The sequence below is a fragment of the Panthera uncia genome (genome assembly GCF_023721935.1).
Source record: "Panthera uncia isolate 11264 chromosome D3 unlocalized genomic scaffold, Puncia_PCG_1.0 HiC_scaffold_8, whole genome shotgun sequence".
Taxonomy (NCBI): Eukaryota; Metazoa; Chordata; class Mammalia; order Carnivora; family Felidae; genus Panthera; species Panthera uncia.
The window spans coordinates 69,240,430-69,263,872 of NW_026057586.1; the positions used below are offsets into that span (position 1 = coordinate 69,240,430).

Below are 23,443 nucleotides of genomic sequence, written 5' to 3' on the forward strand. Positions count from 1 at the left end.
CCTCACTGAGCCTGGATTGATTTTCTCTCTCTTTTCTTGACTTACTGCACAAAGTTTAGGGTTTTGTCTTTAGCCAAAGCCCAAGAGGAATCCCACCCACTGGTTTGGCTTTTCATAGGGTATAAAAAGTTTTCAAACTCATTACCTTAAAGAACCTTTACACATTTCTGTGAGGTGAGCAGAATAGTGATTATGATCCCATAGGGTCAATGAGGAAACTGAGGCATAGGAAAGGGAGATAAAGAACAAGTATGTGGAGGCACCAAGATTCAAATGTACTTTAGACTCAAACCAGCTTTATTTCCGTTGCTTTTTTTTTAAGGCCCTTCTTGAAGTGAGTTCTCAAGGCCACACAGCAGTTTTCTCTTTCTTATTTAAAGACCATTTACTGAGGTCTGCTTAAGGATAAGCAGGTGGGCAGCAGTGGGGATGACATGTAGAAGTTTAAAAGTATGCTCGCCGAATCAAATCGTTCTGAGTTCAAATTCTGGCTTTTACACCTCCTCTTGTGTAAAATCGGGTAGAGTAACAATACCTGGCCATAGGGTTGTTAAGATTACATTAGATACACATGTAAAATGCTTACACAGCGTCAGTACATCTTAAGGTGCAATCCTAACATAATAGCTAACATGCTATTATGAGACCAAGGACATGCAAATAGTGGTTTCAGAGAAACTCCTTCCATGTCCTGTATACTAGTTGAGGCTTCAGTTCAAAATTACTTGGCTCAGGTTAAAAGGTAAATACGACGATATTCTGCCTAAAAAAGAAAACCAAGTGGCAGGCCAACAGGTACCTCTTTCCCTGTGGATTTCAGGGGAGCTGTGGGATTGGCTGAATCTTTGCCCCTAGCCACCTGGTTGGAATCTAGCCAGCCTATGGGCGGGCTGTCCTGGAGTCAGGTGCTAGCTTTAATCCAATCAGAGGCCACTCAACTATGGAACCCCATCCTTTAGCTTTTGCCTGAGTGGAGGCCTGGGTAGCAGGACACGAATCTATAGGAGAGGAACCTGATGGGAACCTTGTTTTATCAGACAACAGGAGAAACAGGTGGGAAATCTCTTTGTCATTCATCTATTCTATGTACTTACTATTTCCTCTCTCAATCCATAAAGGCTATAATCATATAACAGAAAGGGAAAATCAGGACAGTAAAATATAAGTAAAAGTGCAAAGTTGAGGGGCACTTTGGTGGCTCAAAAGGTTAAGCCTCTGACTTCAGCTCAGGTCATGATCTCAGGGTTGGTGGGTTCCAGCCCCATGGTCGGCCCCATGAAGCGCAGAGCCTGCTTCAGATTCTCTGTCTCCCTTTGTCTCTTTGTCCCTCCCCCATTCATGCTCTCTTTCAAAAGTAAATAACATAAAAAAAAAAAAAAAAAAAAAAAAAAAAGAAAGAAAGAAAGTGCAAAGTTGAGGCGGGAGAAAAAACCATGGTTAATATGTGGACCACAGTGGCCAACAGTAAGGGTAGCACTGACTTCAGAATTAGCCTTGGGCTTTTGGGAAGACAAGGTGAAAAGATGCACAATCAGCTGCATAACACTAATTATCAGAAAGGAAGCTTATCTGATTCTGTGGAAATACAGCAAAGCCTTTCCTAACTTTGAACTCTAATGTAATTTTTTACTTGGGATTTTATTTCAGGTGACGATGCTTGAAGGGCAGGGCAGTAGAGTCCAGTGCCAGAGAGCATAATTTTTGCCTTTTGGGTTTGAATTTTGCTTTAAGAGCATCTTATTCTGGGCTGTATTTTCTTCATTTCTAAAATGGAGATAATAGGAGCGCTTGGGTGGCTCAGTTAAGCCTCCGACTTCAGCTCAGGTCATGATCTTGCAGTTCATAAGTTCAAGAACACCCCCTCCCCCGCTCAGCTCAGAGCCTAGAGCCTGGTTCGGATTCTGTGTTTCACTCTCTCTCTCTCAAAAATAAACTTAAAAAAAAAAAAAAATGGAGATAATAGTATCTACCTAGTAAAGCTGTGAAGATTCAATTAGATGAATTGTATAACTGAAATTAGCTGTTAAGAAATTGCCCAATTTTTGCCATGCTCAGTTCAGGTGTGGGGATAGAGTGATGAATAAAATAATTTTATTTTCAAGTAGATTTTATATTGGAATGGGATAGAAAGACCATAAACATGAAAGATGGATAAATAATTGCAGAGAGTGCTGTGGAAGAAATATAACAAATGCAAACATAAATTTCATCTGACTAGTTCTCTTGGCTATTTTCCAGAAAAGTCAAGGGTATACCATTGAAATGCAACTCTGAAGTTTATCTGTTAGGGCCTAAAATAATTCTGTTCTGGCTTGTAGAATTCTTCTGCAGGCTGTTGGGAATAGGGTACAATTTTTGTTTGAAAACTCATTTGTTCCAGCTGAGCTTCAGCTGAAGCAGTTTGAAATTGTTTTCGGAGTAGAGCCTTGAGCACACCATACTTAATATGCATTATATTAAATTAGTTTTAGCTTCATCATAACTACAGGTGAAAAATACTACTATTCTATTTTATTGGTTAAGTAGAGTGAGGCTTTGTCTCTATCAGGGCTCTAAAGCAGGGAAAAGATGCCTCTTCCAAATCTGTAGGACCACCATTGGTTTTCTTCTTTGCCTATTTCCCACTTGTTTCTGATTTCTTCACCTGGGCTCCTCCCCGCTCCCGCTGCGGAGGGCATTCAGCTCGCGTGCAGCCCCGCCTACCTCCCGGGGCGTGGCCATCGGTCCGGGCCCCGCCTTCGCCCAGCCCGCGAACGCCTGCCTTTTTTCCCTGACCGCGGATCGAGGGCCCGAGCGTGCGCGCGCGCCCCCGCTCGTGGCCCGGCTCGGCGTCAGGAGCGCGCTCTGTGTGGCCGCTGCCGCCATGTTGTTGTGGTTGTGAGAAGGCGGCGGCGGCAGCGAAGGAGCAGCCGGACGAAACGCTCCAGCGGCCCAGGCGCTGCCCCCCGCCGGCCCTGGCTGGGAGCCTAGTGGGGTGGCGGAGGAGGCCGTGCCGTGGCGGGCCTCGCCATGTCCTGCCGCCCGGTAAGAACGCACCCCCCCCCCCCCTCCGGGGGTAAGGAGGGGCTGGAGGAGGGGCCGGCTTCGGCCCCGGCGCAGCGGCTGTCACCCTCTGAGGAGGCGGCGGCCCGCGGGGGGCTGGGGACGGCGTGCGTGGCCTGGGGAGGGGTGTCCTGGGCGGCGGCCGCGGCCGCCAGGGGGAGGCGTGGGGAGTGGGAGCGCAGTGGCCGGGCCCGGCTCGGCCCGACCCTCGGCGCGGGGGAGGCGGGGTCCCAGGCCCCGGCGGCCATCCCGGACTCGGTGCGGACGGGCCCATGGGTCTAGGGGTGTGAAATGCTACCCCGGGAGCGTCCGGGGAAGTGCTTGCGGACCCCGGGAGGTGAGTGTATGCCCCCCCCCTCCCCCCGGTTCCCGACCGGGTCTGTGGGAGTCCACTGTGGCGAGAGGCCGGAGGTCGGGGCCAGCGGAGCCCCTGAGGCGAGCGGTAAGGGCCCGGGACTTGTGGGAAGGAGGAGTGGCCGACTGTGCAGCAGGGCATCTTCCTGACCTGGTAGTACTTGGGTGGGAAGGATGGTTCGGAGGCGGTTGAGAGCTCAGGAAACACCGGGTCAGACAGCTCCGCGAAAGATTGTTATTTCTCAATTGGAAATTATGTTGCTTCGGACCCCTGCGATAATATTGTTGCTTGTACTTTGGGCTGGAAAACTTAGTTCAAAATAATGGGTTGAATTTTATAGGTGCTTTAATAAACTTCTCTGGGGTCTGGTAATCTCGTCAGTGAGTTTTGCCCTTGATCGATTGATGTTCAGGTGTGCCTTCACCAGCCTGAGGCCTAAATTCTTGATTGGTTTAATATCTTGACGTCCACTTTATCCGACGGAATCTGATTTTTCACAACAAAAAAACCGTGCATACTCTTCTAGTTGAGGTTCAACTTCGTTTTTCGTAATGTGGACGGTGATGCCATCCAAGGCTTGGGTTGAATTACACGAAATAATTTTTTACATTAAACATTTGTGATTTGTACTTGGAGAGGTGATAGGAACTTTATTCTTTCAGGTTAAAGGCTGTTTCTGTAGGGTCAGAGACCCAAGTAGGGTGCATTGGTGGCATGCAGAAAGTCTTGCCTACTATAGCCTGTAACTTCGGTGGGTCACAGAGCTTACAGAATGACAGTTTTGAGTAAACCCAGTACAGTAAGTGATATTAAACTAAATTTGGAGAGTTCCCGAATTTTAAATTGGCTGCCTGTGAAGGCCTCTTTTAGCTCTAATTACCTCCCTTATTTTCAGGTGACCCAGAGCAGTTCAAGTGACCAGCATAGTGGTACAGCCCTACTTGTAGTTAATAGCAAGCCATAGGAGAATCCATGTTTCTTAGCTTGTAGGCTAGGTTTTTTAGTTCAGTGGTTACCTAAACACAGTCATCAGAAATAGTATGGACTGTCTTAAATGTTGATTCCTAAGCTCCATGCAGGACCTGGTGAATAAAAATCTCTGTGGGTGGGGCATGGGAATGCATCCTTACAAAGCTCCATGAATGATTCTGGTCAGCCAGGTTTGTGAACCTGTGAAAGTCAGCTTTAGGTCACCTTTGGTATTCCAGAGCTTTTCCATTAATTAGGACTTCTGAGAGTGCTTTTAATTCTTTATAGAGCTTTAATTCTTATAGGGAAGAAGGGGAAGCCTGAGAAACCTAAATCTGAAAATTGAGCATCTCTTAAAATATAATGGATTTAGATAGGGGAATCAGATTTGTTGCCAGAAGTTAGTTGTGCAAGTCTTTGGGAACATACCTGATAAAATTAGGTGCTGCTTGACTGGAGGTATATCTAGAGATGTATCAAAAGATCCATGGGGAAAAAAAGGAGAGTGAGAGGCAGTAAGTTTACTTCTGGCTCACAAAGGAGTTCATGGTATGTGCTTCCCAACATCTCAACATCATGGTTGCTCCTAAACCATCTGACTCAGGTTTCTAGTAAAGTGAGGGTAGGGTGAATGAGTTACCAGTCATTTGAGATGATGAGGGTTGTGCACCAGGAAGGTTTATTGTGGATTGTGAAAAGTTCTTGAAACTTGCCCCAGTCCATGAGGAGTGGTCAAGTCAGTTTTTAAAGTTTATTTTGAGAGAGAGAGTGTGAGCATGCATGGGGAAGGGCAGAGAGGGAGAGAGAGAATCTGAAGCAGGCTCAGCAGTGACAGCTCAGAGCCAGATACAGATGAACTGTGACATCATGATCTGAGCTGAAACCAAGAGTCGGACGCTTCACCGACTGAGCCACCCAGGTGCCCGGTAAAGTCAGTTTTTAATTCTTTTGTAGTTCTGATTAACACCTTCTGTGGTAAAAGTGGAATAGTGAATTACCCAAGAAATATTCATATTGCAGAGGGGTGTGGTGAGGTTCTATTTAAGTTTGGAAGAATTGGCAGAAAATGTTGGTATAGTTATGTAGAGTAGTGAAGGAGTTTGGTAAATATCCTGTCAAGTCATAGACTAGTATTTTAGAGAAGTGTATCCAGTTGAGCAAAAGGCTCTTTCTGTTTTGTTTTCTTGGTGTCTTCAGTACCTAGCATAGTTCCTAGCATATATTGTGCTTTCAGATATTTGTTGAGCAAATGAATAGTATTTAAGATGGGGAAAAAAAGTTATGGTGGTTGATAACATGAGTTATTAAAAACTACGTGATACCTTGTATTGGATTAAAGAGCCAGGTTTGAGCTCATGTGGTTTGGAACTTTGCAATTCCTTCAAGAGGTTCTGTATTCTAGGGGCTCCTGGCTAGCTTAGTTGGTAGAGCATGCAACTCTTGATCTCAGGGTTGTAAGTTCGAGCCCCACATTGGGTATAGAGATTACTTAAAATCTTTACAAAACAGAAGCTCCCCCCCCCCCTTTTAAGACTGTCATTGTATACTACCCTGTCCCCCAGTTTTTGGGTCTTAAATGTGTCTTTTTTAGGTGTAGTAGCCCTTTTTAGTGACATTTTATTGGATGCAGAGACAATTAGGATAACAGGAAGCTGTAGATTGACAGATTCTGTGTCATTAATTGACTGTGGGACTGCTGTTAGGAGTGTCACTTCTCTGGATCTCTGTTTTCTCATCTATATGATTAAAGGCCTATACTTGTTGATCTCAAGTAGTTTCCTCAGCCAGATTCTGCAAGTCTTTTTTATTAAAAAAATTTTTTTTTAACTTTTATTTATTATTGAGAGACAGAGACAGCATGAGAATGGGAGAGGCAGAGAGAGAGGGAGACACAGAATCTGAAGCAGACACAGAATCTGCACAGAGCCTGACACGGGGCTCAAACTCACAAACCGCGAGATCATGACCTGAGCTGAAGTTGGGCGCTTAACCTACAGCCATCCAGGAGCCCCTTTTTCTTTATTTCTTTTAAAAGAAATATTATGGACAGCTCTTTCTGCCCGTGGGTCCTGTCCTTGTGCTTTAGTAAAATCACCTTTTTGTACCAAAAAACAAAAACAAATACATATTTTTTAAGTAAGCTCTACACTCAGCATGGGGCCTGAACTTGTGACCCCCAAGATCAACAGTTGCATGCTTTAACAGGTGTCCTTCTACAAATCTTTAATAATTTGTAATTATGTTACTTGGTATTCATCTTACATAGGCAGGTGAACTTTTTTAATTAAAAAAAACTAAGCCCAGCATCGGGCTCTGTGCTGACAGCTTAGAGCCTGGAGCCTGCTTCGAATTCTGTGTCTCCCTCTCTGCTCCTCCCCCGCTCATGCTCTGTCTCTCTCTCTCCTTCAGAAACAATTAAAAACATGAAATAAAAAATAAAAAAAAAACTTGAACATTTTTGGGTTTTATTTTTAGCTTATAGATTGTGGACATTGTCCTAAAGTGCTCTGAAAATTGAGTGCATGTTGCAAGTATTATGCAGAAACAACATGCTTATGCTGTTGTAATTCACTTAGTGTTGAAATCAAAATGGATTTCACATGAGGAACTTCATAATTTAGTGTGAAGCCACAAGATTAAGAATGGTTTGGGGAAGTTTGTTTAATTTATGTGCCTAGTTGTTTCTTACAGACCACCCAATTCTGTAATTTTCTATGGTGAATTTATATGTAATTTTATAATCAGTGAAACATTCACTTAAGACAGTGTGAGATCAAATCCATACTGGATTCAAGTAGAATTCCTAATAGTTTTAGAGGCTACCAACATTAACATTCATTGCTGTTTTTAAGTCTTTATTTTGATACTAATATTGATACAATGCTCTCCATTTCTGTATCTAGAAACTTTTTTAAAAAAAGCTTATTTTTGAGAACGTGTGAGTGAGTGGGGGAGGGGCAGAGAGGGAGACAGAGGATCCCTCTGTGCTGATAGAGAACCCCAAGTTGGGCTTGAACTTAGGAACCATGAGATCAGATGCTTAACTGACTGAGCCACCCAGGTGCCTCTGTATCTAGAAACTTTTAAAAAATATGTATTTTTTTTATTACGTAAACTCTATGCCCATCGTGGGGCTCTCACTCAGGATCATGAGATGAAGAGTGGCATGCCTTATTGAATGAGCCAGCCAGGTGCCCCTTGTATCTAGAAACTTAACATACCTTTTAAGTTCATATTTGTGTTAGATGTTCACAATGAAAATTGTAGCATGAGAACAGGTAGAGGAGTGAATCCTGGGTTCAGGCTTGAGTTGTGTTCCTTGTTAGCTGTGTTGTTTCTGGCAAGCCACATAACCCCTCTGAACTTTAATTCCCTCATTAATAAAAGGAAGAATAATCTTTTATTTAGATAAAATGGAGATAAAATGGAATGGTGTATATGAAAAGCAGTCTAAAAAGTAAGGGTATGATATATTAGAATCCTATTTTATTTTCTTAGAAGAGTTGGCTTGTGGAGCAGTGGTAAACCTAGTATGTACTGTCAGGTGTAGAAATTACTAATGTCACCAACACGGTAACAGAAAAGATTTCTGCTTCTGTAGACCTCCTAGAGAAGCCTTTTAGCACTTGCATCCTGTATGCCAATAGGAATAGTCACAGTGTGACAGGAACTTGAGTGGGATTGGGGATGTCTCACAATTGTGCAAAGGTTTGCACTTGGAATAGATTGGCTTGATTTCACCCGTTTTGTTATATTGGAGCAGTGGTAGAAGGTGGTGGAAGGAGTTTAGTATACTCTGTGTGAAGTTCAGGACTATTGGTGGTAGGTGGCAACAACATTAGGGTAAAGATATCAATGTGGTGATCTTAGTTTCAGAGAGAGAGAGGGAGGGAGGGGGAGGGAGGGAGGGAGAGAGAGAGAGAGAGAGAGAGAAAGAGGGAGAGGGAGAGAGAGGGAGGGAGGGAGACAGAGACAGAGGCAGGCAGAGGCAGAGAATCCCAAGCAGGCCCCACACTGTCAGCATAGGGCCTTATGTGGGGCTAAATCTCACAACTGTGAGATCCTATCCTGAGCTAAAATCAAGAGTCTGACGCTTAACTGGCTGAGCCACCAAGGTGCCCCATCAATGTGGTGATCTAAAAATAAAGCATTAAAAGAAAAAAAAAAAAATCGACACATTGCAAATGATAAATGTATTGATTCGAGAAACTTTTTATATGTTTATATACTGGGTTGCAACGAAAAAAATGTTTTTTCTTGAGTTGTTAAACTTTGAAGCAATTGCTTAGGGATATGGTATCTGGGCTTTGTAGTCAGGATGACTGTCTAAGATAGTAAAGCATAAAACAAATTAAAAACTGCAAGGAAATTATGAAGCTAGGTTAAATAAAAGCTGTTTTGTCAAGGGTAAGGTACCTTTTACCTCTGTTATAAAGTCCCTTTGATGAACAAAGGTAAGACATAGATTTATGCAAATGTTCTTAAGCAGTCTTTCCTTTTTTTTTAATTTAATTTTTATTTTTTTAAAATTTACATCGAAATTAGCATATAGTGCAACGATGATTTCAGGAGTAGATTCCTTAGTGCCCCTTACCCATTTAGCCCATCTCCCCTCCCACAACCCCTCCCGTAACCCTCAGTTTGTCCTCCATATTTGAGTCTCTTCTGTTTTGTCCCCCTCCCTGTTTTTATATTATTTTTGTTTGCCTTCTGTTATGTTCCTCTGTTTTGTCTCTTAAAGTCCTCATATGAGTGAAGTCATAGGATTTTTGTCTTTCTCTGACTAATTTCACTTAGCATAATACCCTCCAGTTCCATCCATGTAGTTGCAAATGGCAAGATTTCATTCTTTTTGATTGCCGAGTAATACTCCATTGTATAGATATACCACATCTTCTTTATCCATCCATCCATCGATGGACATTTGGGCTCTTTCCATACTTTGGTTATTGTTGATAGTGCTGCTAAAAAATATGGAACGCTTCACAAATTTGCGTGTCATCCTTGCGCAGGGGCTATGCTAATCTTCTCTGTAATCATTCCAATTTTAGTATATGTGCTGCCGAAGTGAGCACTTAAGCACTCTTTCCTTAAATGACTACTTGGTAACTACAGAGGTATTGTCTTGATGCTGACTACTACAAAGTATCATCTTGAATATGTCCAGGCCTGGATCTCTTTTGTACCTATTTTGTACCTATTTCACACAATATTTAGAATGATTTTATTATTAAAGATAGTAGCAAGTTTTCCTGATTTCCTCTGGGTTCTAAGTTTCCTTTTTTTTTTTTAAATGTATGTTTATTAAAAAAAATTTTTTTTTAATGTTAATTTTTGAGGAGGGACAGAATATGAGCAGGGGAGGGACAGAGAGAGGGAGACACAGAATCTGAAGTAGGCTCTAAGCTCTGAGCTGTTGGCACAAAGCCTGACGTGGGGCTCGAACCCACGAACTGTGAGATCATGATCTGAACCAAAGTTGGACACTTAACTGACTGAACCACCCAGGCACCCCTAAATGTATGTTTATTTTTGTGGGAGAAGGAGCGAGTGCGCATGTGAGCAGGGGAGGGGTAGATAGGAAGATAGAACTCTGAAGTGGGCTTGGGCTCCATGCTGACAGGAGAGAGCTGGATGAGGGGCTTGAAACTCACCAACCATGAGGTCATGACCTGAGCTGAAGACACTTAACCAACTAAGCCACCTAGTGCCCCCCAAGTTTAATTTTTTAGTAGCTAATGCTTTTATAACTTAGTTCCAGAAGAGAAATATAAACTCATTTCGTTCTCTAAATTATTCATAGATTGATAAGCTGGCAAAATAATAAGGAATTGATTGATTCTAATATATAATATATTGATAAATTCTAACATATTTGGAAAGAATTGGTCTAAAGACAAAATGGCTAATTTAAAATAGGGTAGTTTTGGGGCGCCTGGGTGGCGCAGTCGGTTGAGCGTCCGACTTCAGCCAGGTCACGATCTCGCGGTCCGTGAGTTCGAGCCCCGCGTCGGGCTCTGGACTGATGGCTCGGAGCCTGGAGCCTGTTTCCGATTCTGTGTCTCCCTCTCTCTCTGCCCCTCCCCCGTTCATGCTCTGTCTCTCTCTGTCCCAAAAATAAATAAAAAATGTTGAAAAAAAAAAATTTAAAATAGGGTAGTTTTTATTCTTTTGTTCTAAGCTTATTTTTCTATAATATAAATCTTTAATTGTAAAGTATTTAGACTGATTCCATAAATCTTATGGGGCCAAGTAGAGTGTTTATAAAGAGTGTTTTGGGGGGCACCTGGGCTCAGTTGGTGAAGCATCTGACTCTTGATCTTGGCTCAGGTCATGATCTCATGGTTGCTGAATTCTAGCCCCTGCATCTGGGCTCTGTGCTGACAGCACTGAGCCTGCTTGGGATTCTCTGTCTCCCTCTTTCTTCCCTCCCCCTCCCCCCCCCCCCCCGCAATAAATAAATAAACATTAAAACATTTTTGGAAGTGCTACAGGGTAATAATAAGGACTTTTAACTTAGTCTAATTATTAAAAAAAGTTTGAGAGAATGTGCATGAGCAGGGGAGGGGCAGAGAGAGAGAGAGAGAGACAGACAGAGAGAGGGAGAGAATATCCCAAGCAGGCTCCTTGCTATCAGTGCAGAGCCCCATGCAGAGCTCGAACTCAGGAACTGAGATCAGGACCTGAGCTGAAACCAAGAGTCAGGCACTTAACTGAGCCAACCAGGTACCACTTACTATTTTTATTAATTTTTTAAAATGTTTGTTTATTTTTTGAGAAAACGAGTGCAAGCGGGGGAGGGGTAAAGAGAGGGTGACACAATCTGAAGCAGGCTTTAGGTTCTGAATTGTCAGCACAGAGCCTGATGCAGGCCTTGAACTCATAAACCTCGAGATCGTGACCTGAGCCAAAGTTGGATGCTCAACTGACTGAGCCACCTGAGCCACCTAGGCGCCCCTAATTTAGTCTAATTTTTAATTTCAAAATCAGGTTGTTATTTCTGATTATGAAAGCTGTAAGTACATATTCAGTGTGTGTGTGTGTGGGGGGAACCCTACAAAAAACAAAATTGAGATAACTCAGGACAATGAAATAGAGATAACCCGTAATTCCACTTAAATGTGATGTTTGGTATTTTCCTTTTTTCTTATACATTATCTACTGAATACTTAAAAAGAACAACTTTCCATGTCAAATTGATGTTCTGTTAATGGTTACTTAGTGTTCTGTGATACAGATGCATCATAGTGTACAACAGTTTCCCATTAATGGACATTTTCAATTTTTCTCTTAAAACAGTGCTGTCATGAATTCTTTTGGACCTTTTTTATACAATTGTGCTACTATTTCCATAGGCTAAATTTCTAAAAGTGGGCTTACATGGTCAAAGGGTTTGGTGCTAAAAAAATTTTTTTAAAAGATTTTTATACTTCTATATTGTTTCATAATTTTTTAATTGAGACTTCACTTTCTTAGGGCAGTTTTAGGTTCACATAAAGATTGAGGGGAAGTTACAGAGATTTCTCACATACTTTCTTGCCAGCACACATGCATAACCTCTTCCATTTTCAGCATCTTCCACCAGAATGGCACATTTGTTACAATTGATGATGTGACATTGACACATAATCATAATCATATTATGATTATGGGGGATCATAATCACCCAAAGGCCATAGTTTACTTTATGACTCACTCTTAGTATTGTGCATTCTATGGGTTTTTACAAGGTATATGACATGACATTGTAAAGACTATTTTCACTGCCCTAAAGATCTTATGTACTCCACCTATTCATTGCTCCTTTTTGCCCCCAAATGCTGGCAGGCAACTACTGATCTTTATACTGTCTTCCCCCAAAATTTTTTTTATGTTTATTTTTGTGGGGGGCGAGAGGCAGAGAGAGAGAAAGGGAGACACAGAATCTGAAGCAAGCTCTAGGCTCCAAGCTGTCAGCACAGAGCCTAATGTGGGGCTGGAACCCACGAACTTCAAGAATGCTTAACTGACTGAGCCACCCAGGTGCCCTGGGTACATTCAGATTTAAAACTCACTTGGGGCGCCTGGGTGGCTCAGTCAGTTGAGTTTCCGACTTTGACTCAGGTCATGATCTTGCAGTTCGCAGGCTCTGTGCTGACAGCTGGGAGCCTGGAGCCTGCTTCTATTCTGTCTTCCTCTCTCTCTGCCCCCTCCTGCTCGCACTGTCTCTGTCTCTCAAAAATAAACATTAAAAATTTTTTGAATGTATTCAAGGTGTCCTATAGATAGGATGTCTATTAAAACATTAATGTTTTTCATTTTTTTTTATATATCTGAGGGAGAGAGAGAGACAGTGTGAGCAGGGGGAGGGGCAGAGAGATGGAGACAGAATCTGAAGCAGGCTCCAGGCTTTGAGCTGTCAGCAAGGAGCCTGACGCGGGGCTCGAACTCCGTGAGATCGTGACCTAAGCCAAAGTTGGATGCTTAACCGATTGAGCCACTCAGGGACCCACGATGTCTATTTTAAAGTCCCACCAACAGGGTGCCTGGGTGGCTCAGTCGGTTAAGCGTCCTACTTCGGCTCATGTCATGATCTCGTGGTTTGTGAGTTCCAGTTCCAGTCCCGCATTGGACTCTGTGCTGACCCCTAGGATCCTGGAGTCTGCTTTGGATTCTCTATCTCCCTCTCTCTCTGCCTCTTCCCCGCTCATTCTCTCTCTCTCTCTCTCTCTCTCTCTCTCTCTCTCTCTCTCTTTCTCTCTCTCTCTCTCTCTCTCTCTCTCTTTCTCTCTTTCTCTCTCTCTCTCTTTCTTTTTTTTTTTTTTTTTTATTTTTTTTCAATGTTTTTTATTTATTTTTGGGACAGAGAGAGACAGAGCATGAACGGGGGAGGGGCAGAGAGAGAGGGAGACACAGAATCGGAAACAGGCTCCAGGCTCCGAGCCATCAGCCCAGAGCCCGACGCGGGGCTCGAACTCACGGACCGCGAGATCGTGACCTGGCTGAAGTCGGACGCTTAACCGACTGCGCCACCCAGGCGCCCCATCTCTCTCTCTCTTTCTCTCTCTCTCTCTCTCTCTTTCTCTCTCTCTTTCTCTCTCTCTCTCTTTCTCTCTTTCTCTCTCTTTCTCTCAGAAATAAATGAAACGTTAAAAAAAAAAATAACAAAGTTCTACCAACAGTATTTTAGTGTCCAGTTCCTCATATTCTTGCTAGTGATTTATTATCCTTTAATTTGTTGGTGGGAATTTAACGTAGTTTGGGAATAGTTTTCCTTTTGCTCTTTTTTCAGCATTGGATCTTAGCCTCTACAGTTTAACTCTGTGGAAGGGGCAAGTAAAAATGAAAGTGCAGTGACAGAATAGTCCAGTGGTCTCTAAACTTTTTGATCCTCCCAATAGCAAAAAAATTTTGAGCATTAATCCTCAATCCTGAAGTATTTAATTTACATAAAATATGTATGGTAACAGGTTATTGTGTACCTTATAAAATATAAACAAAGAATTATCAAGGATGAGCATTAAAAATAAAATTCAAACATTTTTATTCTTTCCCCCATGGAGCATATTGGATGTTCCTTGGTGGTATATTTTACTTTGCTTTGGATATCACTGCTTTAGACTCTTAAGATTTAATGTTGGGTCTTTATGTATGATTGTTTTTGGGCATTTCCTCTGGTTCTGCAGATGGTCCAGCCTAATTGGATTATGATAGTCTTTAAAGCGTCCCATGCATTTGAGAGTCATGTCTGCAATAAGGGCAAACATAAACGTTGTTGAAAGTGCAGTTTGATAACCTTTTGTCGTTGTTGAGGTAGTTGAATTCAGAAAGGGAAAATCATAGAATAGGAAACAATCTAAGTAGTCTATTCCTCTTAGATTTGAAGAACTGGTATTGTGTAAGGTATATTTTAAAATGTGCTTTATGGAAAGTGGTTTGGTTATAACATAGCTCTGTTTTCCAAGAGCTTAGAGACTGAGGGAAGGGATGAATAATTGCTACTTTGCTTGTGAAGTACCACAATTAACATGTCACTGTAACTCCATTTGGAAGAGCCTGAACCTTTTACTTTTAAAAAGTGCTTTATTGGGCTGAAACTTTCTATGGTGAATCTTCGATTAAAAACTAACTTTATATGCTAAGCAAAATTAGAGAAAGACAAGTATCTTATGACTTCACTCATATGAGGACCTTAAGATACAAAACAGATGAACATAAGGGAAAGGGAAGCAAAAATAATATAAGAACAGGGAGGGGGACAAAACATAAGAGTCTTAAATATAGAGAACAAACAGGGTTGCTGGAGGGGTTGTTGGGTAGGGGGATGGATGGGCTAAAGGGTAAGGGGCTTAAGGAATCTACTCCTGAAATCATTGTTGCACCATATGCTAACTAACTTGGATGTAAATTATAAAAAATAAATTACAGAAAGTAAAAAAAAAAAAAAAAGTAACTTTATTAAGTTTGAATAAGTTGCTTTTGATTTGTGCCCCCTCCCACCAAGTTATGAAATCAGGAAGTGGTGCTTTTTGTATTAGAAAGATGAGTCTCCCTTTGTCCTCCCATCCTGGGGAACTTAATTTCAGTTATTTCATACAGGTAGGTCATTGTCAGAGAAAGATAATATTAAGGTCTTAGAGATTGTGAAAAGCAAACTCGTGTGATTATTTTTTGCCAGCTGAAAGAAATGAGATAATTTACATTGAAGATGATTGCTGTATACAGTACTTTGGAAAAAAGGCTAGGTATCTCTTTTTAAACCTTATGATTTATAAGGTGCTTTCAAGTGTATTCTTAGACCCTCAAGGATTTAAGAGCATAATTTAATGAGTGATGATTTCCATTCCTTTGAGGCTACATGCATTGTGTTTGACATCATCTTTAAAGAGGTAGACTGTAAGCCCTACAGAAGTAAGTATTGATGGCTGTTCTCCCTCATTCCCCAGCACTTATATAATGCCCAGTACATAGTAAACTATTAATGTTTATGGACTGTTTAAACTCTTACATATTTTTTACACGTGTAAATAAGTAATAGTGTTATAAAACCTATAGTTAAAATTTTCTGTAGTTCTTTTATCTGATGTGCACAGAAAATGTTTTTTTTTGGGGGAGAGGGTATTTATTTTACGTTAGCCTTTCATAGATCTTATTTTTTAATTTTTTTTTCAGTCTTTCAGATATTTTACCTTCTCCTAAGGATAGTATCAAGGCGACAGAAAAATCAGTCTTGATTTAATTCCTTTTACTATGTGTGTCCTTTTTACTGCCAAGATCTGTATGTGTGTGTGTATGTGAGAGCTTTATGCAGTAGGTTGCTACTTAAAAAGGAAACATTAGTCTGTCTTTGGGTATATAGTGGTTCTTGAAACATGGACTCCATGGTTTGCCATGGGGTGAATGAAAAGGAGCACATGTGATTTTTCTCATTTGTCTCATTACTCTCCAGTTCCATATTATATGTGGTTTTGGCTTAGAAAACACTGAAGAAAATTAGTCTTCCAAAGAACTAGTATGTTTTTTCCCTTGTGTTCAGGTGTACCTAAAATCTTGTTTAGTTAGTGAACTAATATATTTTTATAAATAAGAGGGAGAGACCTTGGAAAGATAAGAATAGAAATACTGTGATTAATTTCTGGCTAGTGGGATAGTATAGCTGTTTTCTGCTTCATAACCTTCTGTAGTTTTCCAATTTTCTAGGAGCATGCAGTACTCTTATGATTAGGAAAAACTGCTATTTTAAAGTGCATTTTAATGTCTTTAGTTTTCATTGAGTGTCTTATGAGGGTTTAAATCATAGTCACCAGTGAGAAAGTGGGTAGTTAACTGGCTCCAGTTCCTAAGCATGGTGGCAGTTGTAGGAAGTGGTAGGGGAAGACTGGGGCAAACTTATTTGAATTTTTTCACTGTAAACTCCATTATGACTGAGATTGCATTTTGATCAAATTTAAACACAAGACCTCCATCTAATTTTCTTCTTGCTGATGAGCTTATTTGAGAATTATGAATGATGCTTTGAAAGGAAAAATCAGATTCTGTGAATCCTAAACACAGGACTCACCTGAATTCCCACTTCTGCTGACTTGCCAGGTGGACTTGAACAAGTTCTGTAGTGGTGTGTGTGTGTGTGTGTGTGTGTGTGTGTGTGTGTGTGTGTGTGTATGTGTATGTTGTAAATATCAAGTGGGATTATAGCAACTCAGAAGTGATAGGATTTTTATGTGTGTAATTTGAACTGGAGGTTTGTTTATTTTAAGATCTTATTTTTAAGTAATCTCTGTACCTGGTATGGGGCTTGAACTTAGAACATGTGGTTCTTGATCTTGGGGTTTTATCAACTGAGCCAGCCAGGTGCTCTAGAACTGGAGGATATTTAGATAAATGACTTTTATGAGGATGTAGCCTCTTTGGGGTTTCGGTATTAATATACAGCTGGAAGTTGAGCCACTGTAAGTTTATATACTAATCATGATATTTTAGGAAGATCTATGTAATATATCCTTTAGGGTTTAAGTGATTAGGTAGAGCCTAATGTGTGTTTTTAGTTTTCTGCACATTAAATTTTAGATTTCTGGGATAAGGCATTTGTACTTATCTATTTATTTTTTTAAAGAGTAAGAGTAAAATTGAAGAGACATCAAGGTAATAAAGGTAGGTACTAAAGTTCGTGAGGGCTTTTTAGTTACAAGTTTTATAGCAAAGAATAACAAGCCTGTCCCCAAAAAAAAAAAAAAATACCCTATAGAAGTCTACAAAGCCAATTCTCCTCTGTTCCTAAATTCCATACCCTGCCTTTCCTTTTTTGAATGTAAAATTTAGGGCACCTGGGTGGCTGTTGGTTAAGCATCTGACTTCAGCTCAGGTCATGGTCTTGCAGTACTTGAGTTTGAGCCCTGCATCAGGGTCTCTGCTGTCAGCATAGAGCCTGCATCAGATCTTCTGTCCACCTCTCTCTCTGCTTCTCCCCTGCTCACTCTCTCTCAAAAAATAAACATTAAAAAAAATTAAGATTTAAATATTTCAAAAATTCAGAAAAATAGAGAATAATTTAACAAATGCCATGTACTTAATAGGTGTTGATTTAGATTTGACATCTTGTTAGATTTGTCTGAAGGTGTGTTTATATATATTTTTAATAGTTTTTTTTAATGTTTATTCATTTTTGAGAAACAGAGCATGGGTGGGGGAGGGGCAGAGAGAATGAGACAGAATGGTAGGCTCCAGGCTCTGAGCTGTCAGCACAGAGCCCGATGTGAGGCTCAAACTCGTCAACTGCAAGATCATGACCTGAGCTGAAGTCAGACACTTAACTGACTGAACCACCCAGGTGCCCCATAGGTATACCCATTTTTAAAGACTATGTGGTAATTAATTTTTAATTTTTTTTGTATTTAATTTTTTAAAACATTTATTTAATTAATTTTGAGAGAGAGAGAGGCAGGAAGGGAGGGAGAGAGAGAATCCCAAGTAGGCTCCGCACTGTCAGCGCAGAGCCTGATGTGGGCTTGAACTCGTGAGATCATGACCTGAGCCAAAATCAGGAGTTGGACACTTAACTGACTGAGCCACCCAGGTGCCCCTGAAACTTTTTAAAGTTTATCTGTACACCCAGTGTGGGGCTCTAGCTCACTACCTCAAGATCAAGAGTTGCATGTTCCACCAGCTGAGCCAGCAAGGCAACCCCTGTGTAGTTTTTTTGTTTTTGTTTTTTAAACTTTTTATAGACACACTACAATTATCCTAGTCCCTTACTAATTGACAGCTAGGGATTTTTTTTTTTTTTTTTTTTTTTTTTTGCTTTTTTTAAATTCTCAGAAGTGTCTGTAATGGATAGTCTTGTACTTTATACTTTTGAACAGCAGGATGATTTCAACAGAAGTAGTTCTGTGGAATAAATTCTTGGAGAATAGAATTGCATGTAATAAATATTGAGCTTTTATATTAAAGCTAAACCAGTATGCATATTTGTGACTTTCTTATTCCTGGTCTGTTCATTTAGGTCTGTTCAAAATTGGTGCTATGTATGAGATACTGAAATGGATAGTTTCCTGGTATACAGACTAATACATTAAAATTGCATTGTAGAGGGGCACCTGGTCAGCTCAGTGGGTAGAGTATGCAACTCTTGGGCTTGGGCGTATGAATTCACACACCACATTGAGCATACAGTTTATTTAAACAAAAAAATGCATAGTAGAGACTAAGAAGAGTCTCAGCTTTATGTAGATAAGGCACACAAAGCTGAGATTGGGAAATGGTTTTGGTTTTGTTAGCCAGGACAGAAGATCGAAGATTCAAAGACAAATTTGTAAAGTGTGTTGACTACGAATTGTTGAAATCAAATGATTAAGGTGTTTGAATTTTCTTTTACTCTCTGTACTGAGCTCTTTCTTGAGATCAAAGGAAATTTGGGGGAAGATATGTCTAGTGGCACTGTGCATAATTGGGAGCAGGCGAAGATTGGAAAACAGTGAAGAATTTGTACTGTACATAAAATTAGGTAACAAGGACCTGAATTGTGGTGGTGGGCAAGGTGGTAATTCAGATGACCAGATTAAAGTAAAAGATTTAGTTGACATGCTGAAGGAAATAGGCAAACATTTGTGAACTAGTTGAACGGGAAGTAAGCAAGAATTCAAAGTTAGTGGGCTTTGGGTCTTGGTGAATAGTGATAGTACAGAAATGTGAAATTGGGAGGAAGAGCTGGTTTTGGAAAAGGACTAAAATGAAATCCTTCACAGATTTAACATTGAGGCCAGGGGATATACAAGTAAAAATGTCCTGCAGGAGTTTGGAGATACAGAATTTGAGGTAGAAGAAGGGTAGGTAGGCCTTATCTGGATGTGATCTTGAACCTAGAAGAGTCAAAGATTGACTTTTAGGGGGTGGTGGAAGAAGATAAATTAAAACTTTTAAATTAGGTTAATGAGGCACAGTGGAAGCAGAGAAGAGAGGATTTACAAATTAAGTGATAATCAGTTAAGTTTGAGTGAAATGAGAGAAAATGAGGGCTAAGGAAATAACTGGATTTGGTGATTCATACTAGTCATTGATCATAATTCTTTTAGATTAATTTTAGCATAGTAAAGGGCTGAGGGTGAGTGGGAGATGAGACAGCATATATAGAACCAGTGCTGGGGTACCTTCTGAATCTGACTTCTGATTTCAGCTCAGGTCATGATCTCATGGTTTGTTAAGTTTGAGACTTGTGTTTCTTGTTAAGTTTGAGACTTGGGATTCTCTGTCTTCCTCTCTGTCTGCAACCTTGCTCGCTCTCTCACAAGTAAATTAAAAAAAAAAAAAAGGGCCAGTGCTGGTCAGTAGAACTTCCTCTGATGATACTTCTGACATTCAGTCAGTATCTGCACTGTCTAGTACATATTGAGCATTTGAAATTTGGCTACTTTGACCAACGAACTAAATTTAGCTGTATATGGCTAGTGGCTGTCATGTTGGATAGCATGGATTATGGACTCAGTGAAGCAGATGTAGATTAAGCCATAGGAAGAAATCTCCGGATAAAATAGATGCATTTAGTTATCTAAAAATTTGTTGCAATGCAATCAAAATGTTGTTGGAATTATATATTCTAGTGCAAACCAGATTTTTACATTTTTATTTTTTTTGTGTTCGGTGTTGGCAATAATTGATAATTCTTACCAGTGTATAAGAGCAACATTAAAGAATATAATTTTAAGACAATTATGGTCTGAAATCTCTTCGTGGTGTTTTTTTCTTGTCTGGAAAAAAGTTGCAATTCAAATTTTACTGATGAAATAATTATTGAGACATTTTGGGTCTATGCTTTTTTCAACTAAAAGTAACAAAAAAATTTCTATCTTAGAAATCTCATTGGGGACTCTTAACCATCAATTTGTTCTCTATAATTATCAGAGAGGTAGGGGGATAGGTGAAATAGGTGATGGATTTTAAGGAGTGCATTTGAAATAAAAGCTTAAATTTGTTTTATTTTTTCGAGAAAAAAGAAATCTCATTGAGAGAGGGAATACCAGCTATACTTTAAAATAAATCAATATTTAGATATTTTTATTGCTTGAGAAATGGTTTGCTTTGAGAATGATTTATGGTTTAAATTTGAGTATTTGGTAGTGTTGAGAATGTTTCTTTTTTTTTTTAATGTTTTATTCTTGAGAGAGCGCGCACAAGCAGGGGAAGGGCAGGGGATGGGGGGTGGGGAACAGAATCTGAAGTGGGCTTGGTGCTGACAGCAGAGAGCCCAATATGGGGCTTGAACTTGGAAACTTCAAGCTCATGACCTGAGCCGAAGTCAGACACTTAGCTAACTCAGCTACCCTACGAACGTTTGTTATCTGGCTAACCTTTTGTTTGCAAAAAGAAGAATTAAAAGTATACATGAAAGAACCTATTTATAAGACAATAAACTGTGTAATTCCATTTCTATAAGGTTTAAAAAACAGACAGTGGAAGTCAGGATAATGGAATGGAAGTCAGTAGATGGTAATGGAAGTCAGAATAATGGTTATCTTGGGGCACCTGGGTGGCTCAGTCGGTTGGGCATCCGACTTCGGCTCAGGTCATGATCTCACAGTTTGTGGGTTCGAGCCCTGCGGCAGGCTCTGTGCTGACAGCTCAGAGCCTGGAGCCTGCTTAGGATTCTGTGTCTCCCTCTCTCTCTGCCCCTCCCCCTCTCAAGCTCTGTCTCTCTCTCTCTCTCTCAAAAATAAATAAACATTAAAAAAAAATAAAAATAAAGTGTTCTCTCTCTTTACATTCCTATATAAAACACACATCCTAATTAAAAAAAAAAAAGAATAATGGTTATCTTGGTGGTGAGCATAAGGGAGACTTTAGGAGTGCTGGTAATATTCTATGTCTTGATCTGGGTGATGATTTTTTATTTTAACTTTTTTTAATTTTGAGAGCACGTGTGCACACGTGTGCACACGTTGGGGAGGGTCAGAGAGAGAGGGAGAGAGAGAATCCTAAGCAGGCTCTGCACTGTCAGCGCTGAGCTTGATGTGGGGCTTGAACTATGAACTGTGAGATCATGACCTGAGCTGAAATCAAGAGTCAGATGCTTAACTGACATAGCCACCCAGGTGCCCTTGGGTGATGATTTCATTGTTGTCTTCAGGCAACTGTTTATGAGAATCATTGAGTTTTATACCTATGTGCACTTTCTGTATGTATGTTATACCTGTTTTTAAAACTTAAACCCTCTCACAAAATTTTAGTAAACATCAGTTGAACGTGTCTCCCTTTAGCTCTTTAAATTTTTCTACTTCTGTTCATAAAGAAATATACTTAATGATGAAACATTTTGCCTTTTTCAATTATATAAAACATACAGATACAGAGGAGTGCACAAACAAGTGTATAGCTTAATGAATTTTCAAATGAATAAATTGGAGGGTTTTTTACATAATGTTTATTTAAAAAAGGTTTTTAATTTTTTTATTTTTTCATGTTTATTTTTGAGAGAGATACACATAGAGTGTGAGTGCAGGAGGGTCAGAGAGGGAGACACAGAATTTGAAGTAGGCTCCAGGCTCTGAGCACAGAGGCCAACCCGGGGCTGGAACTCATGAACCATGAGATCATGACTGAGCCAAAGTTAGAGGTTTAACTGACTGAGCCACCCAGGTGCCCCTAAATGTTTATTTTTGAGAGAGAGCGCGACAGTGCACCAAGTGGAGGAGGGGTGGAGTCGGGGAGGACAGAGGATCTGAAGCAGGCTCTGTGCTGACAGCAGAGAGCCGATGCGGGGCTTGAACTCGCAAACCATGAGATCATGACCTGAGCTGAATTTGTACGCTTAACTGAGTGAGCCACCCAGGTATCCCAAGGAGGGTTTTTTTGTTGTTGTTGTTGTTGGTTGTTTTGTTTTTGGTGTGTCACACCTGTGTCCATCAGAAGGGGAGGAGTTGATGGGGGGCCAAAATACTAGGAGCAGTCTTCTGAAATCTCAGAACCGCAGATCCTCATCTTGACTCTGCCTTCACCTTACTATCTCTTTGGACAAGTCATTTAACTTATTTGAGCCTTAGATTTTTCTGTACAACAGGGGTAATACTTAATGTTCTTTGTAAGGTGACTCGGTGCAATTCAGGTAAAATTATAGGAGCAAAGAATGGTATTACTAGATAGGTGTTTGGGGCATTGAATTTAGGTCTCTTACCTTAAAGGGCAGAATTGTGATAGATAAAGGTAAAATGATTTGTCCAAGGACACATAGCTCATTATTATTAATTTATATCAGCTTAAAACTTTCTGAGGCTTAATGTCATGCACTATTCTAAATGATTACATGTGTATTAACTCATTTGTCTAGAATTATTCCCAGAGGTAGGTATAATTATTCTAATTTACTGATAAGAAGATTGAGGCAAAATGAGATTAAATAACTTGCCTGGATAGTTGAGTTCTTGAACCTGAGCTCTTAACCATTTTGCTATCCTGCCTAGTTAAGTGAAAGCATTTAAAAATTTTAGGCAAATGTTAGTATCTTTCAATAATCTCTTGGAGGTTGGAGATCTTGGAGATCATGACCTGAGAAGAGATTGAATTGGATGCTTAACGACTGAGCCACCCAGGCACCCTGAGAATAATTTGTTATGTAAATAATCTTGTAGTGTAAACTGTAAATCATTAGAATTTTCTTTAAGGAAGTAGGCAGACGTACTTAATCAATGGATAAATTTGCTTATAAAACTCCTTAGTGCATTAGTTCATATTTTATATTTTCAGTAGCTCTTGAATTGTGAGTCCTTGACTTTGTTTTATTCCTCTAAGTGGCAAAATGGTTACGTAATTGGTTGATAAATAAAACATGTTTAGCTACAGAATTCCTGCTCCATTTCCTCCCTTCTCCCAAGATGGCTGGAAGTATTAATATTGGTAGCAGTAGATTCATGTAAACAAGATATAAAGCTTCTGTTTCGTGGTTTATGGTTGATTAGCTACTTGAATTAAATTACCCTCTTTGTCACTAGGTAGTGAACTTTGCAAGTTAATGTTTTGAGGTTCCAATTCTGACCCTGCAGAGGACTATAGAAACCATAGGTGGTTTCACACTTTCAACTTTTTTTTTTTTTTTTTTTTTTTTTTTTTTTTTTT

General features: G+C 40.2%; 1 protein-coding gene and 1 non-coding gene across 9 annotated transcripts in view; one reads left to right on the plus strand and one right to left on the minus strand.

The window, feature by feature from the left end:
• The first annotated feature begins 2,783 nt into the window (after positions 1 to 2,783).
• MTMR3 (myotubularin related protein 3) overlaps positions 2,784 to 23,443 on the plus strand; it is a 146,637-nt gene continuing 125,977 nt past the window's right edge. For 5 of the 8 annotated variants that reach the window (XM_049619814.1, XM_049619810.1, XM_049619816.1 and 2 more), the window contains exon 1: positions 2,785 to 3,024. The gene's annotated coding sequence lies outside the window, so the exon portion shown is untranslated. The other 3 variants (XM_049619819.1, XM_049619818.1, XM_049619811.1) reach the window with 3 other exon arrangements.
• Positions 9,334 to 9,441, minus strand: LOC125914984 (U6 spliceosomal RNA). The gene has a single exon (XR_007455522.1). It is a non-coding gene; the product is annotated as a U6 spliceosomal RNA (small nuclear RNA).